General features: G+C 48.3%; 1 protein-coding gene across 1 annotated transcript in view; it reads left to right on the top strand.

Annotated features, from left to right (window-relative positions):
• NOL9 (nucleolar protein 9) overlaps positions 1 to 24,200 on the top strand; it is a 717,932-nt gene that overhangs the window by 603,646 nt on the left and 90,086 nt on the right. The gene's annotated exons all lie outside the window — the stretch shown is intronic.

Here is a 24,200-nt window from a genome sequence, read left to right as displayed (position 1 = left end):
CTGGTGGGGCCTGATATGGGATTTGCTAATGACTATCAGGACTAGCCAATCACCACTGATTCACATGTTATCAGATTCCACTGGTGCATTGCACGCACACACATTGTACCAGAATAAAAGAACTAGTTCTTCTCCAAAGTTTAAACTTCAGAATACATAAAGCTGGCCTACTTTGTATCTTGGAAGAGGTTCCACAGACATTTGAGGAGGCACTAAGCGCCTCCATTCAATAAAACTCCAGTACCTCTGCCACACTTTCTATAGGCAATTCAAATTAATCCTGATAGTGATTGATAGCCATCTTTAACTCCTTCGTGATCTCAGGAATGGTATTTTTCTCCATGGCAGAGTCCCGATAATGAAGCCACATTAAGACCGGTCTGAGTGTCACACATTTGGCCCTAGATCTCTCCTGTACATTGATGAGAAAATGTATTGTGAATTCTGATCAGACTGGAATAATCCCTGACTGGAGGACACATGGCCGTGTTTGAAGGGTGTGAAATGTGACAGAATTGGGGAAGTAAAAGTCAGTCCGCATGATACTCCTTGGACTTGACACACATAAAGCATTTGACTGAGTCAATTGAAAATACCTCCTCATGGCGTGCAGTTTTGGACTGATTTTTTTAAAACCAATAATGGCTAACTTTCATTTGGTCAGAATAAAGTGAATGCGAATGGTCGCATCCCGTTTATCTTTATAGTGGTAACAGACAGGAATGTCCTCTTCCCCATTTTCTGCATCATTGGCTCAGTGGATGAGATTTGATGGGAGTATTACTGGATTTGGAAGAAGGTGGGTTTTCCCCATCACCATTTAAGAGGAATGCAAATGGTATTGGAGGGTCTGAGGGCTCGGGATGTTTTAGTTCCATTGTCGACACTTGGGAAGTGGGTTATGGAATCATAGACTGGGGTGAGCTGTGAGGCAGGTTTGAGGGTCAGGATGACATGATTATGACCCTCGTAAGCAGTCTGTGCTGTTTGGTTTTTGTCAGGAGTTCTACGCTAATAACGGTGCTAGTGAGTACTGCGAAGATGGATTTCTGAAATCAACCCTGGAGGCAATATTTTAGGAGGCCACAACCCAATCAAGGTACTGTGGAAAATTGTCAAGGCTTTGTCTCAGGAGAGTGTAAGAGTGGTCCAGGGCCTCAGTGAGTCCACACAGAATAACACACAGTAATTTAGCTTAGACAGACAATGTATAAAAATACACCTATTTATTAGGCCTTTTAGAACACACTAAGAAATGAAACTCGCAGGTAGGATTATCACTCAAAACCATATGACAAATATATACATTCACCAGTGGGTTCGCTTACAATGCATCACAGTACTAAACCAGGTAAGTAAGCAGATGCAGATAAAATAATAGAAACAATACAATCCCAATTCCCTTTTACTTAAGAAGTCCGGACCTAAGGTATATGGGACCTAGTGCCCAAGGTCACAGGTTCCAGTACAGTTTGCTCCAGGGATGATATTCTCAAAAAAGATGCAATGGGGTTGGGGTCTCATGCGGCATCCAGTCACCAACTGATGAGGAGTTAAATGGTGATCTGAGCAAGGCTGGTTTCTTAGGGCATATAAGGCAAGGGGTAGGCATGTTATTTTTGCAATCCTTTCCTTCAATAATCCTTTTACTCTCTCACAAACGCCATTCGCCTGTGCGTGATAATGCAGAAGAAAACATATGCTTACTACCTAATAGAAGAACTATTTGTTCGAATAGCTCATTTGCAAAATGCGGCCCATTGTCAGACCGCAAAACCTCACACAAATGCACCATTTTGGGAATACTTCACGCACAAGGAACTTGACATGGCGTCAGGGTGTGTGCATGGAACTGCCTCGATCCATCTAGAAAAGGACATACCACAACCAGCATATATGTGTAACCATTGCTTGTCTGCAGCATATATACATAGTCTTTTTGTTGGTGCTGAAATGGGCCTTTGGGTCGGTCTAGGAGTTGTTCTTCTCACTGTTTGTAAAGTGTGCTCTGCAGTAACTTTCTGGCAAACAATGCAATTTACAATAAACTGCCACATGCTCTAACAGATTTGGCGAAAACCACTCTTCTGGTATTGTAGCAGCTAGACTCTCTCGAGTGACATCTGCGGGGTAGTGGAGCTTCTCCAACGCTACCTTCAGTAATGCTAGAGGCTTTCCAGTGCTATCCTGTCTCCAAATTTCCTCAGTGGGGGATAAAGAACACCCCTGTCTCTTCCATAAATTCTTCTCCTCTTGTGGTGCTTGCCCTTGTATCTCAATTAACTGGTCAATAGACATGTTAAAGCCCTTCTTTACCAACATGCATCGTCCTGTCATTTGTTTAACACTTTCTATTTCAAAATTAGAATTGGTTGGGAAATAGGCAGCCTTTTTGGCTTCTAAATCTGCAGCTTCATTTTTGGAGAAAATAAATCTGTCCTTTTAGAATGCACTGCGCATTTTACGACTGCTAGAGTCAATGGGAGTGTTAGTACTTCAATAGATTTATTCAATAGGGACGCATGTTGCACTGGAGTGCCATCTGGACGGAGGAAGCACCTCTTTTTACAGCGTGACAGACCTGCATATATGGTTGAAGTCACACAGGCGGAGTCAGAGTACACGTCACTTCCTCATCTTCGCATCTCGGAAGCGCAGCGATAAACGCTTCTTATTCTGCAGCCTGTGCTGAGCAATGCAAAGCCAATCTCGCCATTGTCACTACTTAAAATTCACCCTCTCAGTTCAGCTTTACTACCGCTGATCCAGTATGCCTTTCGCGAGTGGTTTGGTCAATTTTTTAAGAATCATCAATAAAAACAACTCCCCCGCCCACCCCCCACACACTTCCTCCCGAGGGCATTTTTTCTAGCTTGGGGAATTTCATTATAGTTTTCAGTGTACGTTGTGCAATCATGTACATAATCGTCCTCCTCTACTGGTTCAGCTATGAATGTTGCTGGGTTCACTTTCTTACATCTGACAATTTTAATTGCAGGATTTGAGATTATTACCTCGTATCCTGATACTCTTTGCGTGGTCAATGCACTTTTGGGTTTCCCTAAAATCACAAATAATGCATGCTCAACAAATAATGTTACTGTACACCCCATTGTTATACTTGAAGCTTTTTCATTTGCGAATGCAGCAGCAGCTAAAGACTGCTCACAAGGATAATGCCCTTTCATAACTGGATCTAAACCATAATAAGCTAATGATTTATGTCCATGTCCTAATGTTTTCTGTGTACGAATTGCTGTCATGACTTCTCTGTTTGAATGGGAAAATAAGTAAAATTCTTTATTATAATCTGGAATTCCCAACACAGGGGCTGTACTGATCGTCTTTTTTTTAATTCTTCAAATCCTTCAGTCATTTCATCTGTCCATATTATTTTACTCTTGCCCACCTGTGCTGCTTTAAGCCCTTTTAAAAGTGGTTGAATATATGTACTGTAATTGAAAACCAAGGCCCTGCAATAATTACCTAGGCCTAATTGTTGCATTTCTCTCACTGTTTTAGATTCAGAGGTCTTCAGAATTGCTTCTGCTATTTCAGGCGTCACTTTCCTTCCCTCATGAGAAATCAACTGTCCTATATACAAGACCTCCTCCTGACAGTATTGCAGCTTCTCTTTATCCACTTTATATCCTTTATCTGAGAGGATAGTCATAAGTTAATTTAATCTTCTCTGCATCTTTCTTCTGTCTCACTGCACCAATATGTCATCCATATATTGAACTATTGCACTTTTGAGCTGAACATTGCCTAAGTCCATCTGGAGGACTCTATTAAAGATTGAAGGGGACTTGCAGTAACCCTGGGGCAAACCAATATGTTTCAGGTGGATTTTCTAAACAAAAAGGAAGTCAAATCATGTGAGTCTTCATGGAGGGGAATTGGAAAAGAACGCATACTTTAAATCTAACTGTAAGCCATTTGGCCTTACATGAGGTGTTTATTGTCGCGAGATTAAGAACTAAAGGAAACTCGGCTTCAACTATGTTGTTTAGAGGGCGAAGGTCCTGTATAAATCTCCATTACCCCTCCCACACCTGTCGATTTTCTCACCGAGTACACAGCCGTGTGACATGGAGAATCGGATGGTACCAATATTCCTTGCTTCATTAAAGTGCAAATGGTCTCGAACATACCTTCATCCGCCTCTCTGGACATGGGGTATTGCTTTGCATGTGGCAAAAGTGCTCCTGGTTTAAGCTTGATTTTAGCTGCTCCTGCTCCTTTTAATAGACCCACGTCATATGGACTTGTGGTCCTTAAAATCATTGACGCTTTCTCTAAATCTTCCTGGAAAAATAATGGTTTCTTTTTTATCAACGCCATTCTCTGGGGTATTTCTCTATTCTTTACTTTTAACAAATAAGTGAGACTTATGAAAAATACTAATTCATCATCTGAGTACTCATCCCTTCACTGAGGGCATCACTGTTCTCCATCCTCTTCCCTCATAATCTGTCCCATGAAGAACCACCCTTTCCTCTCTGACCACTGCCGCTTCTAACTCCAAGGGGATAATCTGCCCTTCATCATCCATAGAGATTTCTGGTCTGAACAAAAACTCATCGGGTATTCTTTATAGTTTACCTATCAATCTGGGTAACCACAATAACAAAACAGTCCCACCATACAAAAATAACTCTGGGTCCAAAGGGAGCCCTCGTAATTCTTTCTGGCCTGTAAAGGCTAAGATAAACTCTCACATTCATATAATGTATCCCTGGAGTGGAACACACTATTCCTTCGACAGTAAAAGATATTGTCATGTTAACTTTCATCAAGTCACGCCCTAATATGTCAACTGGTGTTTGCCTAGACTATAATAATGTGGAAGACATGTCATGTTCGCCTATAGAGATTGGTAATTCATCTGTAAAAGGAACTAAACTCATCGCCCCAGAGAATCCCTGCACATTCATTGCAATACCTGACATTGTAAATTTCCCCTCATGGACACAGGAACTAGTTGCTCCAGTGTCCACAAGAAATGAAAATAGCTTGCCTCCTATCGTCCCCTTGACTCCTCTTGGGGGTCTGGTGTCACTGATGGTGCTGAACACATCAGGTTGCTATGTGGGATGTCCTATTTTGGATATAAATTCAGCCCTGTACCTGTGAAAGAATTTCCTCCTACCACAGTCACACTCCCTAATTTGGGTGCAGGTGCTTGCTGGACTCCTATAGTCATATTCCATTGTGGCACCATAGCCTGCTGTGTCTGTGCTTGCTGAGTTTGTACCTGTTCAGCTTGCATGGGCACTTGCTGTGATTGCCCTTGTGGCGATTGCATTTGTAATGGCACTTGCTGCATTTGTGTCATTGCAGCGCATATGTCTGAACCTGCGCGTGATCTTGGGCATAGCATTCCTGTGTATCTGTATTATATTGCAGAGCATAGCCCATCCCCTACTTTAAGCTTGCCAATTTTGCTGCATGCCTCCTCTGTTTCTACATGTTCTGCCTACATGTCCTATTTGTCCGCAATTCCAGCATTGTTGCGGCTGTCCGCCATTAAATCCTCCTCTTCCCGGAGGGTTTTGAAATGCACCTCATCGTCCTCCTCTAGGCCCATTTCCTCTTCCCCGTGGCCAAATACTTTACCCACTCTGGGATACACTACGTTGTTTTGCTGCACTGATTGCATCTTCTGTGTCACCCCATCTTCATTGCTTGTCAATACCGCTCCCTCTATGGCTATTTTTGATAACATTTTCGGATTAACTTTGCCACTTCCTGCTTTCTGCTCTCTGCTTTCATCATCTTCTTTTCCTGCATCTATTGTCAATGATGCACGATTGTCAATTGTATTTCTGCCCATGGCTTTGCTTCCCTTCCCACCTGTTTCTTCATTTGCTCTTGCACTGGCTCAGGCTGTCCCTGACACAAAATGTGGTAAAATAATGCTACAATTTTATCCCACATTTCACGCATCTCAAGGCGCCATCTCTCTTGAGTATCTTGAATATAAGCAACAGGGTCTTCATCCTTCCCTATTTTCTTAGTCATAATCGCACCCATATCTGGTGTCTGGTTATTATACTCTGAGCGCCGGCCATACATCTACTCAGCAATTATTAAATGGTGCTCGTGTTTTGTGCAGTCACACCTGCATGTCCTCCTCGCTTCCGAATGTCGTCCGCTCTCTCCCCTACAATGGCTGCTAGCAAGCCTTTTATGTCACCTATAGCTAACGTCATTCCTGATGTCCTTCTCTCTAACTCATAGATCCATTTTCCGCCACTGGAAGTTCAACTTGGTAATTTACATCTTAAATTGTCTTAATCCATTTGTGGCCACGGTATATATTGTGGTCGTCCTCCCCCTTTCTCTAATAATGGGAATTGTGAAAATCCTGGCCCATAATCATACCTGCCTACACTTCTCATCTTCCTGGTGGGGCTACTCTCTCCTGTTTGTCTTTGTCCTGATAGTTCCCTCAATCTGCTTATATAAGGTAGGGATACATCGCCTGCACTGCGCAAATGTGCTTGTGGTCGATCAGTATATAGTGTCGGTTCCCTGACCATTTTACCGCTTTTTCTACACTAATTATTTTGAAAATCCACATACGCCCTCCCTTCACGTTCTTTAGTTTTCTTCCCTTTCTTAGTCTGACATTATTATGCCCTAGCTTACATGACTATTATCTTTTTCCGCATCATCAAGATCTAGTCTACTTAAAGACAGCGTTCTATGCTCATCTGTTATGAAGTCATCTGACCTACCTCCAGTTTCCCTTAAATAAGATCCTTCTACATTCTTTTGGGTTTTATGCTCTGTATTCCTCAGTTGTCTATATAAATCCCCAATACTTTTTCCTATGTCTTCTGTATCTCGCTCATCAGCCCATGTTTGCATTATTGGTATTCCTTGCAGCACCCTGCGGGGCTGTTGTAACCCTCCCTCTTCCTCAAGTTGTTCGTGTGCTTCGATCGGCACTATGCTTCTATGACACAGATACTCTATCACATCATCTTTTAGTCCTCTACTTCTGTTAATTTCTTCTTCATCTCTCCTTATCCCTCTTAATTCATCTTCCTCTCGCCTTCTTTGCAATCTTTGTTCTGTCATTCTTTGTGCTACTATCTCCTCTCTTCTCTTCTAGTGTCATTTTCTTTCCTTGCCTCATACCTTCTTTGTTCTTCGCTTGCATTCTTTTGTTCTGTTCTTTATATGCTCCCTTCTTTCTTTTCCGGCTCTTCTCTCTTCACTTTCTGGAACCCCATCAATGCTCTTATCCAACTTGAGTAATAACTGTCTTCCCATCCATTAGTTCTGTGCTATTGTTATTCCCTTAGCTTTGTCCTTTTTATACTGCTTCCTTGCTTCTTCCTCCATCTGCCTATCTTGTCTGTCGCTTCTCTCATCACGCTGTTTACTTTCATCGCGTGTTGAGATATATTTTCATTCTTTGTTTTTACTCTCTTCCACATTGTCCTCACTGGTATAAGCGGGGCGCTTGTATGTCGGATTATTCCTTTAAAGGATAACATCCATTCGAGGGGATTGGGTCCTTCGACGTATTCCATATCTATGACAGGTAATAACCACAGCTGTGCTGATTGCCTGTCATAGATATGGAATACGTCGTCGGACCCTCCCATCGAAAGAACGTTACCAGGTAAGAAAGTAACTTGTTCTTCACCTCTGTCTACACTCTTGTTTTCAGTAGGGGAAAAGGGAGCCAAAGGCCTTTTATCCTCCCCTTTATGCAGATTAAGCATCCACTCCTTGTTCGCTGGATCTTCTTTCTCGCTCTGATACATCTTCCATAGCTCTAAAACAGCCAACCTTTTCTGTAACTTCTATCCCATATATGTAGCATGCACATACGTTGTCATATGTCAAAACACTGTTTTCGACAACAAACCTTCCTGAGGACAAGGCATGAGTGTCTTATTAGTCGTGCCTCGGACCTGTTCTAAATGATATTTCCTTGTCTTGGCTGTATATTTTGGCAATGTCCTGCATAAGTGTAGAATAGGAGTGGCCCTATTGTGACAAGTCAATTTTGACTGTTTATACATGCCCGATTGTATTCTTCTCTTTATATTATCAAATATACCACACTGATCAATTTGAGCAGGCACCCTCAATTACTGCTTAATTATCTGAAAATCAAAATATTTTATCCGCAATTTTTAAAACTACACAACAATGTTCTTTTTGTTTCTTCGTTTACAATTTCTATCAATTCTTAACAACCTTGTTTTATCGTTGATATTTTAGGAATCTTATTTATTCAATTATTTATCTTTCTTTGGTTTTTACCCTCCTGATTGACATCAATCTCTTGAATAATAAATCTTAATAATCACCTTGATTTTTTACTATCGTTTTATATCTACTAGTTTGAAAACAACAAAAGCTTTATACTGACATTTATAACCGCACACGTGCACTTTTTAAATTGTTTTGCTTACGCCTTCCTTTACTCTCTGGAGTAAATGTATCTCCTCTAATTTTTACTCTATTTTGCAGCTGGGTACACACTCTTCTTGTTGGCCTTGCCTCTGGAATCCTAGCACCCCTATTTGGAGTCTTTATAGTGCGTACCCTTCCGTCCCTTTGGAGCTGGGAATAGAGGTATCTACTTCTCTTCTCGATAATCCCCAAAAATCTCATGTATGTAGGTATGTATGTATGTATGTATGTATATATCGAGGGTATTGGGTTCTCCGACGTATTCCATATCTATGACAGTAATCACCACAAATGTGCTGCTTCGGAAAATCTTCAGCGTCTGCGTCCTGCGTCGATAACATAGATACGCCGCCCTCGAGGACCTCCTCTGACGGCTGATGTCACTGGATGTTATAAGTAGGACGCACGACGCCCGTAGCCTCAGTTCTGTTTTTTCCACAAACGTGTTCGCTTCGGGAATCTCGGTGCGCCTCGACTCTTTGGAGTTTCTGTTGTTTCTCGGTTCTTCGAACCTGTTTGGTGTTTGTGAGGTATTTCTTCGGGAAGAGGTCTACCTCGTCTTCCACACCGCGTCAGGGATGTAAGAAGTGCGGGCACTGTGGGTCCAAGATGTCGGTTACAGACTTGCACAACGCCTGCCTCTGGTTACTCGGGGAGGCCCATGACACGGATGACTGTGTCGACTGCCAGTCGCTCACGTCGAAAGTCTTGCGGGAGCGCAAGAAGAAGTTACCGGTAGGTAAGGTGTCCAAGCCCCGGAAGTCGAGGTCTGCGGGGCTTTCGACGGACGACTCGAGGGGCGACTCTCTGCGTCGTCGTCGGAAGTCCAGTGGGTCTCGGTCCCAGAGTCGGTCTCGCCACTCCTCTGCCTCTTCGAGGCACTCCCGGAAGCGCTGTCATCGGTTGCCTTCCCCGTCCTCATCCGAGAACTCCGCCCGTCGGCGGGTCGCTTACCCCACCAAGCATGCGACACCGGAGGAATGGGCTTCCTTCGGGAAGAAAATGTTGGCGATTCTCGAATCGCAGGGCACTGGTCCGTCCGCACCTCCGAGTGGGGTCGGTCGTGATCAGCCGAGAGACACTGCTCGCATGCCTTCGGGCTCGGGTGGTCGTCACGATTCGCGGGAAAGGTCCCGCTCGGACAAGGGGAATCGTTCTCGGCATTCCCGGTCCAGGTCCCGGTCCTCGACGCGCTCGAGACGGTGTGAACCTGTGGTGTCTTCACGGAAGATGTCGACGCCGGTGGCGCAGAGGTCGTCGACTGACTCTTTCGGGGGCTTGCCTTCGAAGAAGCCGTCGACGCCATCTGCGTCCCGGCCGTCGAGGGACACGCTCGGGGCCCGGCCTTGAGGAATGTGTCAGCGCCGTCGATGCTGTCGACGCCGCGCTCGGCATCGACGCCGATTCACTCGACGCCTTTCGAGGTTGTGTCGACGGGGGTAGCCCGTGGCTCGGGGGAACCACCTAGAAAGGCTCTTACCAAGGTCAAGCATGGCTTTGGTTCAAGTCCTGTGCCTTCTTACCACCATCTGGAGTTCATTTCAGAGGTGGATGAGGGCTCTGATGATGGCATGGTGCCTGACACAGTGCCAGACAACATTCTCTCGGGCCATAGCCAGTTTGAGGACTTGAGGCAGTCTCTGCATGATGCTAGTGGGCTGGACACCTCTCCGGAGGTGGAGTTTTGTAGGCCTGAGCCTGACACTCATGCCGATTCTTCGTACCGGCGCCTTATGTCAAGGGTCACCGAGTACTTAGGATGGTCTGCTCCCCCGGGGGAGTTTGTTCAGGATGATCTTACGGATATCCTCGACATTGGTCCACCAACTGACCCGGTACTGCCATTTCATATGTTTCTACAGTGGAGGGTGGCGGCGGCTTGGACTGCTCCGGAGAGTCTCCCGGCAGTGGGCAAGTATTTGCCGCGAAAATACCGCCCAGCCAGTAGTGACCCCTGCTACTTGTCCAAGCACCCTGCTCCGGAGAGTTTGGTGGTGCAGGCGGCTACGGCCCCGGCAAAGCTGGCGTCGTACCCTACCATCCCTCCTGATAGGGACGACAAGCGTTTTGATGGCTGGGCGAAGAAAGTGTTTTCTGCAGGGGGGTATGGCGCTTCAGGCGGCCAACTCCATATGTGCCTGGTCACGTTTCATGCACACTCTGTGGAACTGTTTCCTTGGCGGCTGAACATATTCCCGAAGGGGACGAACGGGATGGTTTCCTTGCCATGGTTCAGGATGACAAGGATGCCATGTGTGAGGCCGTTCAGTCGGGTTTGGACATGGCAGATTGCGTCAGCGGGTCCATGGTGGCGAGCACCGTGATAAGCAGGTTTGCGTGGTTGCGGAAGTCGGGGTTTGCTCCTGATGTGCAGGCCCAGCTCCTCAACATGCCCTTTGACGGGGAACATCTTTTTGGCAGCAAGGCTGACGAGAGCCTTGAGAGGTTGCAGACCTCAAAGGCTGCAGCGAAGTCGTTGGGCGCTGCAGTTCGACAACCTCCGCCTTTTCGTCCTAGGGGACAGCAATGGAGGGGAGGTTCCTTTCGTTATTACTCATCCTTTGGTAAAGCGAGAGGAGCTGCCAGTCAAAGGGGCCACTGTAGGAGTGCCAGAGGTGGAAAACAAGGTACGCGAGGTGCCAAGGCCGCTCGGGCTGTTGCTTCTTTGCCATCAGGCAACACCGCAGCCGCTTCAGCTCAGTCATGAGGCCATGTCCCATGGGTCGCCGGTTGGGGGAAGGCTGACGCAGCATCTTGCAGAGTGGCGCGCCATTACTTCAGATGTGTGGGTTCTGGGGATCATAACACACGGCTACTGTCTTCCTTTCCGGCAGAGGCCTCAAGACAATCCACCGGGGAATCTCTCTTTGAAGAGTCCGGATCCGCTCCTTGCGCAGGAAATTCAATCCCTGCTGGAGAAAGGCGCTATAGAACTGGTGCCTGTAACGGAGAGGAACAAGGGATGGCATTCCCCTTATTTTTTGATTTCCAAGAAAGACTGGGGATTGAGACCCATCATGGACTTGCGCGGTTTGAACAAACTCCTCAGGAAGGACAAGTTCAAGATGGTTACTCTCAAGTCCTCCAGGCCCTTCAACTTCAGGACTGGTTGGTGTCTCTCGACCTCAAGGACGCTTATTTTCATGTGCCGATCCATCCAAAGCACAAGAAGTACCTGAGGTTCGCGGTTGGCGACACGCACTTTCAGTTTCGGGTCCTGCCGTTCGGATTGACCTCCGCCTCGAGGGTCTTCACCAAGCTCATGGTAGTGGTGGCAGCGCACCTCAGGAAAGGGGGGGATTCACGTCTACCCCTACCTGGACGATTGGTTGATCAGGGCGCGCTCTCCCGAGCAAGTCCTGGATCATCTGTCTGTCACCTGCCACTCCCTCTACAAGCTGGGCTTCTCCCTCAACTTAAAGAAGTCCCATTTGACACCAACTCAGAGGCTCCAGTACATCGGAGCAGTGCTCGACACGTCCCTGGGGCAGTGTTTTCCTCCCCAGGTGAGGGCTCATCACATTCAGCAGATGGTGCACAAGTTTCAACTTGCCCAGACTCGCCCAGCGTTCAAGTTCTTGAGACTGCTCAGCCTCATGGCATCCTGAATTCTTCTGGTGCCAGAGGCCAGGTTGTGGATGAGATCTTTGCAATGGGCACTCAAGCTCCAGTGGTCTGTCCTCCGGCAGGATGTTGGACCCTGTTCAGGTGTCGTCTTCGGTCGCCCAGGACCTTCTGTGGTGGGCCGACAAAGGCAATCTGATGAGGGGGGCTCCATTTTGGCTGCCCTGGCCGGAGATGACGATCATGACGGACGCATCCCTCACGGGATGGGGAGCTCATGCCAACGAGTTGACAGTCAGCGGTCGTTGGTCTCCGTCGGAGTCCAGACTCCATATCAATCTGTTGGAGCTGAGGGCCATCAGGCTAGCCCTGAAGGCTGTTCTGCCGACTGTGCGAGGAAAGAATTTCCTGATCCTAACGGACAACACAGTGGCCATGCACTACCTCAACAAAAAGTGGGGGGGGCAAGGTCACTTCCTCTGTGCAGGGAGGCGATGCAGCTCTGCTTCTGGGCAATCCAGCAGGAAGTTTCGTTCTCGGCAGTTCATCTGGCAGGAGACGAAAACGAGACGGCGGACGCTCTGAGCAGGCAGAGCGCGATCTCTCACGAGTGGGAGTTGGCTCAGGAGATTCTCCTGGAGATCTTCACCCTTTGGGGGACCCCTCAAGTGGATCTCTTCACCTCCAGTGTCAACCGGAAGTGTGAGAGGTTCTGCTCGCAGGAATTTCCTCCAAACGGAGCCTTAGGAGACGGGTTTGTGGTGGAGTGGTCATTCCCACTGCTGTACGCGTTTCCTCCAGTCCCCGTCATCCCGCAAGTACTGCGGAGGTTACGGAGGTTCGGTTCCCGGATGATCCTCATTGCTCCGGCGTGGGCCCGGAGGACGTGGTACCCGGACCTTCTCGACTTGTCCATCTGCCCTCCACGTCGTCTTCCCTACCGAGACGATCTGCTCTCACGGGAGGGGGGTCAGGTTCTCCATCCAGAGGTCAGATCCCTCAACCTTCACGCTTGGTTTCTGAAAGGTTGAGGTATAAGGATTGGGACCTCCCGGAAGACGTGATGGAGGTGTTGCTTTTGGACAGAAGGCCCGCATAAAGTCCCTGTACCGTTACCGTTGGAGAAAGTTCTGCGACTGGTGCAAGGTTAAGAATGTGGATCCTTTTGCATGTGAAATTCCCATGGTTCTGTCTTTTTTGCTTTCTTTGGCCCACAGGGGCCTTCAAGTGGGTACCATTAAAGGTTACCTGGCGGCACTGTCCATATTTAAGCGCTCGTCTGAAGAGTGTTCCTATTTTAAAATTCCTTTAATTTCTCAGTTTCTGAAAGGGCTCACTAATGTGTTCCCTCCGTCGCCTTTCCTGGTGCCCGGTTTGGATTTGAACCATTGTTCTCAAGTTTCTGATGGGTGCTCTGTTTGAGCCTTTGCATTTATGCCTTTTGAGACTGTTAACTCTTAAAACTGTATTTTTAGTTGCGGTCACTTCCGCTCGCAGAGTGAGTGAGTTACAGGCACTTTCAGTTAAGCCACCCTTCACTGTGTTTCATAAGGACAGGGTTGTCCTTAGAGTTCGTCCTTTTTTTCTTCCGAAGGTGGTGTCGGAATTTAATTTAGGCCAGAAGGTTGTTCTTCCGGCATTTTATCCTCCTCCACATCCTGGTAAGGAAGAGGAGAGGCTCCAGAGGCTTGATCCTAGATGAGCGTTAAGCTTTTATATTTCACGCATGTCCCGGGTCAGAGTGGACGATCAGCTCTTCATTGGTTACGCTGGAAAGCGTTTGGGACAGGCTGTGACGAAACAGACTTTGTCTCGCTGGATTATTTTGGCTATCTGAGTGTTACCGCTTGGCGGGTAAGGACCCACCGGTCGGCTTACGGGCCCATTCTACCAGGGGTATGGCTGCCTCTACTGCCCTGCAGAGGGGTGTTCCTATTCGTACCATCTGTGATGCAGCCACCTGGGCTTTGGTACATACTTTTGTACGTCACTATTCCCTCGATTCCATCCGGGGGCAGGATCTGGCCTTTGGCAAGGTGGTCCTTTAATCCGCAATTTGATTGGGCATGCTAAATATCTGTTTTCTAAATTCTTTTCACACCTCCTTGCATTGGTACTGCTTTGGGAGTCAGTCATAGATATGGAATACGTCGGAGGACCCAATCCCCTCGAAGAACAAGTTACTCTCTTACCTGGTAAAGTTCTTTCGATGGGATGGTCCGACGACGTATTCCATATCGCTCCCTCCCTACCTTCCCCACAACAGAATTTCCTATGCGATTGCAGCTTACGTTTCCGCAAGGCTTTGTGTGTCAGACTGGCAGAAGACTGGTGGCACACGTTCCGGGGGAAAAAAACTACAACTGAGGCTACGGGCATCGTGCGTTCTACTTATAACATCCAGTAACGTCGGAGGAGGTCCTCGAGGGCGGCGTATCGACATCGACGCAGGACGCAGACGCCGAAGATTTTTCCGAAGCAGCACAGCTGTGGTGATTACTTTCATAGATATGGAATACGTCGTCAGACCATCCCATCGAAAGAACGTTACCAGGTAAGAGCTAACTTGTTCTTCTGAGGCTTGTGGAATCTGCTTAGATCACATGCTGTGCATAGGCCGACATCTAGTGGAAGCTGCAGAGTATTAGTTTGTTTTTCGAAACTCAAATGGGCGTCAACACAGGGCGTGCCTGTAATACTATCCCTAGTTTGATATCCACTGTACCCATGATCCCTCACACGTGTAGGACCCTCAGATTGTTTTTTTCCGCCATACTTGTCGGAAGCATTGCGCAGAGTTCCCTGGCTTTAAGACTTTTTGCAAAAAAATCTATATTAATTTCCCCGTTCTTTCACTCCCATGTCGAGACATCGAAGATCGACGCCGGTCCGAAGAACAAAACTGTCGAGAGCTGCACGACGGACTTTGGGCCTCGGAAGGCCTCTGGCCTCGGCCCAGGCCTCGGAAGGCCTCTGGCCTCGGCCCTGCAAGTAGGGAGAGTGGGGGGGTAGAAACATACTCTACACTCTTTATTTTTCTACACACACTAGCCCGCTGCCATAAGGTGACATATGGAGAGTACTCCATTTAAATTTTGCCCCAAGTGCAACCGCAAGTACCCTTGGGTTGACAAACACGCCACCTGTAATCTCTGCTTGCCAAGGGACCACCCCAAAGCTAACTGCCGAGCGTGTAGGCTTTTCAAAGCAAAAACACTCAAGAACCGATCCACTAAACGTTGGGTCCACCACGCCAGGCGGCTCGAGGCCATGGAAGCGGTGGGTGCCTTCAGTGATTGCAGCGACGCCGCCCTTTCGGACGGCGATGGCACAGGGGTGTCCAAAGACACCAAAGCGCTAGTCCCTGACCTCGGAGGATTGTCCGGCAGGGCAGTTATGGGGAACACACCGGCGACACGAGCACTACCCTATCTTCTTCTACACCTAAGAACACTAAGGCCAACCGAGACTCGACATGCGTGTCGAGTTCACGGAAGAAAGAGGCACAAAGAGAGCGTTCCACTGAATCGGTGTCCTCTGGGCGTTCCAGTTCGAGATCGCCGGACGACACCCGGCAACCGTCCACAGTTGCCAAGAGTGCCTCGCTCCCTAAAGTAACGGAGGTACGTTCGTCAGAAGACGAATCCGACCTCTATCCCCAAGCCGCAGACCCAAAGTCGGCTCCGGCAGCCCGTTCGACGTCTGCCTCCGAGTCCTGACGTGCGCACTCAAAAGAGAAAGAGAGTACCCCCGAATCTCGACGCCAGGCGTCAAAAGATTCCGGAAAGGCCAAACCATCAGGGAAACGCTCTTCCACTCACGGGAAAGGGGACAAACGGCAGAAAAAGTCTACACATTCAACTTCTGCACCCCAGGTACACAAGGACAGGTCGTCAGATAAGGACACATCTAAGACCCCTGTCCGTGTCACTACACCCAGGCTCATCCCTCCCACTTCTTACGATATGGGATTAGAAGATGAACCTCAACAGGAGGTTGTCATCCCCAGACCAGAGAATGGAGGACTGAGGACATAGGGTGATGAGGAGAATGTCTTCCTTAGCTAATTTTTATGAAAAAAATCCACAGCATTTTCTTAGCTATACCCCTGACAATGCTAATCCTTCAGGATCCAAGGACCCTCAGCCTCCTAATAAGAGATCTCGGCTTGATACTCCAGCTCAGGGACTGTCTTCAGACCCTTACTATATTCAGCCTTACCAACAGTATGAGGATGACCCAGACGTACTGGTGCTGGACAACCAAACTGGGGTCGAGTTTTATGGAGATGACGAGGGCCAGGATGAGGAGTAGGAAGACGATGCAGAAGTCTACAATATGGACTCCCCGTTTAGCAAGGAACCACAGGTTACGGACTCGCCTATAGATAACCAGCCCCTTTTAAATCAGGTCTTGGCTAAAGCTGCAGAGCACTTCCAAATAGATACTCAGGAGGCACAGGAAGAGAGCGACTTTGCAGAGGAGCGAGTGGGGGACAAAAGACCCATTGCTCAAGCCATTCCTATTCTCAAATCAATCCAACGTAGAATTGATCCTTCCCTTCTCACTCCTACTCTCACCAAAGCTGTGAACCCCAGAATTGAGATGATGTTCAGGGCCACCCAGTTAGACCCTCTTTACATAAGGGGTCAACTGAAGCCCGACTCCTTGGTAATCACAAACACCAGAAAAAGAGCGGACACCTTTATCATCATCTGAGGCTCCCCCAGACAAGGAGAGCAAAAGAATTCATGGGTTAGGAAGGAAAGTAGCCTCCACTTCCGCTTACCAGGCAAGGATCGCCAACACCACCACTCTGCTGGCAGGCTATAATTGCCACCAGTGGGAGCAGGTAGCTACTCTCATTGACTCCGCACCGGAACCACTAAAGGGTCAGTTGGCCCAGATCGCGTCGGAGGGTAGAGCCGTGTCCTGTTGCATTCTGAAGACAACCTTTGACGCTGCAGATAATGCAGGCCGGCTCATAGCAGAGAGCACTGTCATTAAAAGGCACGCTTGGCTAAGACAGTCAGGGTTTAAACCCGAGACCCAGGCAACCCTTATTGATATGCCGGTGGAACCGAATGCCTTGTTAGGCAAAGCGGTAGAAGACGCGCTGAAAACTGCCAAAGACGAGTATGATACTCTAAAGTCCCTGGGACAATTGACGAATAAGCCCACTAATCAAAGGGGGAATAGTAGTTTTCGTTGCTCATGCGGCCAAAAATTCCCAGAGGGGCTCCAATTATGCACCGGGACAGGGTACATCATGGGGTGGCAACCAGCAGACTACCCAAAGTTACGCCAGAGGTAACAGGAGGGGCCGTGGTGGAGGTAGAGGCAGCCCCGGCAGAGGCGGTACGCCTCCCACAAAGCAGTTACGTTCCGCTCAGGGTCCCTTCCTACGCATCCCCAGTAGGGGAGGGCATTTCCAACTTCACCCAAGCATGGGAAGGGATCACATCGGACAGATGGGTGCTGTCCACAGTGTCCGCAGGATACTGCATCGAACTGCTAGAGCGCCCCCGCAACCACCCTCCCCGACAAAAGATAAATTCACTGGACCACCAGAAGATCCTCCTCGAACTCGTCCCGGGCAACCAGGTAAACAAGGGTATCTATTCAACTTACTTCCTTGTGCCAAAAAAAATTTGACAATGCGCCGAGTATTAGATTTACGCCCTGCAAACAAGTATATCAAGCCCCAAATATTTTGCTTGACTACTCTCCAAGAAGTAACCCCCCCCTCCTAAAAAGGGGGATTACATGGCAACATTGGACATGAAAGATGCCTATTTTCATATTTCCATGGTCCCAGCGCACAGAAGATTCTTGCGCTTCAAGGTAGACAGTCAGCACTACCATTTCAAGGTGCTGCCCTTCGGTAAAGCCTCAGCTCCAAGGGTATTCACCAAGGTACTGGCGGTAGCAGCGGCACACCTACACAGGGAGGCAATCCCAGTGTACCCTTACCTGGATGACTGGCTCATCACGGGGGAGACCCCAGTAATTTGCAGATCAAACTTCCAAAGAACGATCGACCTCCTCTTCGAATTGGGTTAATCTATCAACGAGAAAAAATCAAGCCTGGTGCCAAGCACCTCCAAGCAGTTCCTAGGAGCTGTACTAAACACTCAAGAGGGGTTGGCCTTTCCATCAGTGGAAAGGTTTCGGAATCTACTACTGCAAATTCCTCTAGATCAGCCCGGTCGCCAGATAAGGGTGCGCAAAGCGATGCGTTTGCTAGGCATGATGGCGTCATGTATTTACCTGGTCCCCCATGCGCGCCTGCGACCCATGCAAGAATGGTTGGCGAAACAGTGGTCTCAGGCAAGTGGGCAGTGGGACAATCTAGTGGTAGTTTCGCCAACACTTGTACAAAGTCTTCACTGGTGGACAAGAGAGAACCTGTCAAAGGGGAAACCCTTTTACGATCCGGAGGTACAAGTTGTAGTCACTACAGACGCGTCCCTGTCAGGGTGAGGAGCACACCACCTCCACCACACAGCTCAGGGTCTCTGGTCTCACATAGTGGCCAAGAATCATATCAATCTGCTAGAACTCCTGGCACTCTTCAGAGCGCTTTGGGTGTTCGAACCCCACCTGCTGAGCCTGTCAGTACAGATCCTAACTGACAGTACGACAGCAATGTTTTACATAAACAAACAGGGAGGGACTCCTTCGCCAAATCTGTCCAGGCTTACCCAGAAAACTTAGACATGGGCATTCAAACGGAACATTTACGTGTCATCTCAACATGTTCCAGGGGATCTCAATTCACTAGCAGCCGCTTTAAGCAGAGGTACCCTCCCAGAAGAACCCAAATGGGGTCTACTAGGAGAAGTCGTAGAAGACATCTTCTCACAGTGGGGTTTCCCCACTATAGACCTATTTGCCACAAGCGGAAACAGGCAATGCCCAGGATTCACATCCAGGTTCCCTCATCCAGACTCCAAGGGGAATGCCCTGTGGATGAACTGGTCAGGGAAGTTTGCCTACGCTTTTCCACCAACCCCTCTCATGAGGAAGGTGGTCAAGAAGATGCACAGGGAATCGATGACGCTCATCCTAGTTGCTCCCATGTGGGCGAGGCAACTGTGGTTCCCACACCGACGCAGACTAGCAGTGTGCGAACCCATCCGACTCCCGTGCTGGCACAACCTACTATTCCCAGCACCAAGGTCAAACAGTTGTTAGGCAGAAACCTGTGCAGTTCCCTTAGGGACCACTGCAAAAGATTTAGGACTACAGGTGGTTGGCAGTAAACCCAGTTGGTAGCAGTCTGTACCACCCAGATTTACCTGGTAGCTGTGGCTGAGCAGTCAGACTTCCCTCAAGAGGAGTTAGGCAGTATGCAGAGTATACACAATAGGTACAGAGGCACAGTAGTACATGCAAACACTGACCAGAGCTTTGGTGTAAAAGTATATAATTATTTATTTAAAGACACACTTGTAAATTACACTAGCACAAAAAGAGGTAAGTAAATTCAACACACAGTCACTATTATTAGATGTACATCCCTTATTCCTTATTAGACAAGTCTTAGTTAACACCACTTATTTCCAGTCAGAGGTGAACGCTTAATTAAAGATGGCACTCCAATAAGTTAAGGAAAAGGGAGGGAAAAGGCAGAAATTAGGAAAAGCATACAACACAATACTTTAGAAGCACCCAGCAAGGCAGGAAAGTCATGTCTACTTGTGAGCAAAAAGTTCAGAGGCCAGGCTCCCTCTTAGAGAGAACAGAGCACCAATGCGCCCAAGATCACACAGTTTAAAAGTCTTAAAGTCTTGCAGGGGGTTCAGAAAAGAATTAAGTCAGCTCAGAAAAGTTCAGTTAGGCAGCCTAGGGCCAACCCAAGTGGTAAGTGGAGGCTTTAAGAGTCACCCCACACAGACCGTTGCGAGGGAGGCAAGGCGGACACAGTACCTTCAAAGTGGAGAGGATCCTACAGCGGGGGCAGTTCCTGGCAGCAGGTGCAAGTCACGGCGTCGTCCAGAGGAAGAGAAGGCCTCGACGTGGAGGAAAGCTGAAGGTCGCTGCACTGCCAGGGAAGAAACCAGCCGCAGAGTTCTCCGATTAAAAGGTATGACCCTTTTATTTGCGGTGGTGGAAAAACCGTGGTATCCCGGTTGCCGGGGTGCTTGGCACAGGCAAGGCGGCCACAAGATGATCCGGGAAGGCGAAAAGACGGGCAAACTGGTTATCCCCACCAGTCAAAGGAAGAAGACTCTCCGGGCTGGAGATTTCCTCTGTCGTCGGGAAAAGTGGTGAGACGGTTCAGCAGGGCTCCACCGGTGGTGTCGTCGTTGCAGGTCGGCTCAGCTTCTCCCTCTTCGGATTCTTTAGGTCCTGTGGCGACTTCTGAAGTTCCATTCCCCAAAGCCCTGCTTTTATGCAGCAAACCCCCATTCATTCAGCCTAGCTGTCAATCAAACATGCTAAGTGGTGAGCCGGGCGGCTCACCACTTGGGCCAATCACACAAGAGTGCGACTTGAGTTGCCAAGGCAACTCAGTCCAGGGTGCCTAAACCCCCTCCCACACTCCCTGTGGTACCCAGACAGTGGCACCACTTTCGGAGGCTTCTATGGAGAAGCCCGCCAAAAAGTGGAACAAAGGGCCCGACTTGGGTTGGAGTCACAGAAGCGAACACAAACGCCATTTTGGAACTGAGTTTCGGCAAAAAATACCAACCAGTGATTTTATATTAAATTAATAAACCGGCGGTATGTTCGAGGCTATATTAAAAAGTAGTAGCCTCGAACAATGGGAAAATCCCATAGGAAAATATTCGCGGTCAAATATAAAAAGTAGTATCCACTGCCACCAGCCAAAACTCGATCAGGGGGGACGGAGACTTGCCCCCTCGAACAACAGACCCCGGGGCAATCGAATTGCCCCGACCAGTACGTCCACAATATGATGGTTTGTACTGGTTTCTGTTCATAATTTGGGACTAGTAAAGCCAATGGTGACTTTACATGCCCTGGGAGACAGTAGTCAGTCCCAGGGTATGAAGTCTGTTTGGGGGTCACTATGACACCCCTGGGTTACTGCACTGAGGGTGCTGTGTAACCCACATACCAAAAACACATGAAGCCCTATGGGGTAAAGGACCCCATAGTCCATAAAACACATTCAAAGTCAAAGGAACACCTCAAATCATGTCTAAGAGTGGGAGTAAAAGAGTCTCACTCTTAGTAGGAGAAAAAAATAAACCCCAAAAATCCAGCAAAGCTGCTGGGGGACTCACTAGGTTTGGGAAATTAGCCTTTACAGAGAATTCTCCCTAACAGTGCATCCTCAACCCAGCTCAATGAACTTAGCAGCATGGCTCCTGAAGTCAGAGTTTGGGCATCTCAACTTACCACAGAGGTGCATGGACATCCTAAAGGAATCTATGAAACCAAACACGAGGCACTGTTGTTTTGATAAATGGAAGAGATTCGTTATCTGGTGCCAGAGTAAGCAAATCAACCTGGTTGATTGCACTCCTTCCAATATTGTCACCTACATGCTCCACCTGCTGGATGCAGGGTTGGTATTTAACTCACTCAAGGTACACCTGGCAGCGCTGTCAGCCTACACCACCTCCCATAACAAGGTTTTGTGGTGGAAAGTACCAGTGGTTAAAGCTTTCATGGAAGGGGTAAAGAGACTCCACCCTCCAATTTCTAACCCACCACCAGGATGGGACCTTAATGTGGTGCTTGCTAAACTCTTGGGCTCACCGTTTGAACCCATGCATAAAGCCAGTCTCAAACACCTGACCTATAAAACTGCCTTCTTAGTAGCCATTACATCCATAAGAAGGTCAGTGAAATTCATGCTCTCTCAGTGCAGGATCCTTTCTCTACTGTTCATAAGGATAAACTTGTTCTACGAACACACCCTAGGTTCTCACCTAAATTCATTTCAAAATTCTGCGTTAACCAGTCCATTGAGCTTCCGGCCTTCTTCCAAGAACCCAAAAGCTCTGCTGAGGTGAAACTACACACTCTAGATGTGCGAAGAGCGGTCCTCTACTATGTAGACAACACCAGGCCGCTAAGGAAAACAGACCAACTGTCTCCGTAGCTACAGGCAGAGAGGGAGATTGCGTCTCTAAAGGTGCCATCTTGAAGTGGATAGTCAATTGTATCCAGCTATGTTACTCCCTTTCTGAAAGAATTCTGCCTTTTACGCCAAGAGCCCACTCTACAAGAGGCACTGGGGCCACTCTGGCTTTCATTGCTAATGTACCCCTTAACACCATTTGCAAAGCAGCTACTTAGAGCTCTATTCACACTTTTACTCAAACACTACTGCATTGACACTCATTCCAAGACAAATACTCAAGTGGGACAAGCGGTTCTAAGACACTGGTTTGCTCATGACCCTTCTCACATCCCACCTCCTTCTAACACTGCTCGCTAATCAATGCACAGCATGTGATCTAAGCAGATTCCACAAGCCTCAGAAGGGATACATTACTCACCGTAATCATGTTTCTGATGCTTGTATTTGCTTAGATTCACATGCGCCCGCCCTTCCTCACCTCTGAGAGAAGGCGCATGGATGCTTGTAGTCTTATCTATCTATCTGCTTGGTAATCTGTACTCGCGCTACTCCTCATGCTACCTCATGTCAGAGAAAATACAATCTGAGGGTCCTACACGCTTGAAGGATCATGGGTACAGTGGATGTCACACTAGGGATAGTATTACTGGCACGCCCTGTGTCGACACCCATTTTCGAGTTTCGAAAAACAAACTAATACTCCGCAGCTTCCACTAGATGTCGGCCTATGCACAGCATGTGAATCTAAGCAGATACAAGCATCAGAAATACGATTACGGTGAGTAATGTATGTATGTGTGTGTGTATGCTAGATGTCGGCCTATGCTGTGCATAGGCCGACATCTAGTGGAAGCTGCAGAGTATTACAGTTTGTTTTTCGAAACTCGAAAATGGGCGTCGACACAGGGCGTGCCAGTAATACTATCCCTAGTGTGATGACCACTGTACCCATGATCCCTCACGCGTCTAGGACCCTCAGATTGTTTTTTTCCGCCATACTGGTCGGAAGCATCCCGCGGAGTTCCTTAGCCACAATTTTGCTAAAATATCTTAATATTTCTCCACCCCATGGTCGAGCCACCGAAGTTTGACACTCGACGTCGGCCCGGAGAAGGAATCAACCGTCGACAGCTGCACGACGGACTTGGGCCTCGGAAGGCCTCTGGCCTCGGCCCGGGCCTTGGAAGGCCTCTGGCCTCGGCCCTGCAAGTAGGGAGAGTGGGGGGTGGCACATACTCTACACTCTTTAATATATAGGTACATCTTCTATATATTCCTAAAATCATTAGCCCACTGCCACAAGGTGCGTATGGAGGGTACCCCTTTCCAATTTTGCCCCAAGTGCAACCGCAAGTACCCTTGGGTTGACAGACGCCACGTGCAACCTCTGCTTGCCGAGGGACCACCCCGAGGCGAGCTGCAGAGTGTGTAGTAGGTTTAAACCAAAAACACTAAAGGACCTTTCGATTAAGCGTTGGGCTCACCACGCCAGGCGTCAAGAGGCCATGGCAGCAGAGGGCGCCATCAGCGATGGCAGCGATGCCGTGCTTTCGGACTGCGAGGGCAACTTGGCGTCGAGAGACAGCCAAGCGCAAGTCCCTGACCTCTGAAGGTCGTCCGGCAGGGCGGCTATGGGGAAAACACCCGCCGACATAAGCGCTACCCACACCACTTCCACCAAACATAAGTCCCACAGAGACTTGACGCGCACGTCGAGTTCTCGGAAAGAGGCACACAGGGAACGGTCCACCGAATCGGTGTCCTCTGGGCATTCTCGATCTAGATCGCCACATGACTCCAGGCAGCCATCCACTGTTGCCAAGAGTGCCTCGCTCCATAAGGTAACGGAGGTTCGATCGTCGGAAGACGAAGCCAACCTCTATCCCCAGGCCGCACTCCAGGAGTCGCCGTCAGCAGACCGCTTAACGGCTGTTCCCGAGTCCCAACCTCCACACTCTAGAGATAGGGACACTACCGCCGAACCTCAACGCCAGACGTCGAAAGGCTCCGAAGGGGCGAATAAACAGGGAAAACACTTTTCCACCCACCGGGAGGGGGGAAAACAACAAAAGAAGCATTCTCTACCTTCTTCCACACCTCAGAAGCAATCAGACAGGCAAAAACAGACCGA

The sequence above is a fragment of the Ambystoma mexicanum genome, chromosome 8 (genome assembly GCF_040938575.1).
Source record: "Ambystoma mexicanum isolate Mex_15411 chromosome 8, UKY_AmexF1_1, whole genome shotgun sequence".
Taxonomy (NCBI): Eukaryota; Metazoa; Chordata; class Amphibia; order Caudata; family Ambystomatidae; genus Ambystoma; species Ambystoma mexicanum.
The sequence above is the reverse complement of the archived record's forward strand: the minus strand, read 5'-3'. Positions and strand labels throughout refer to the sequence as shown.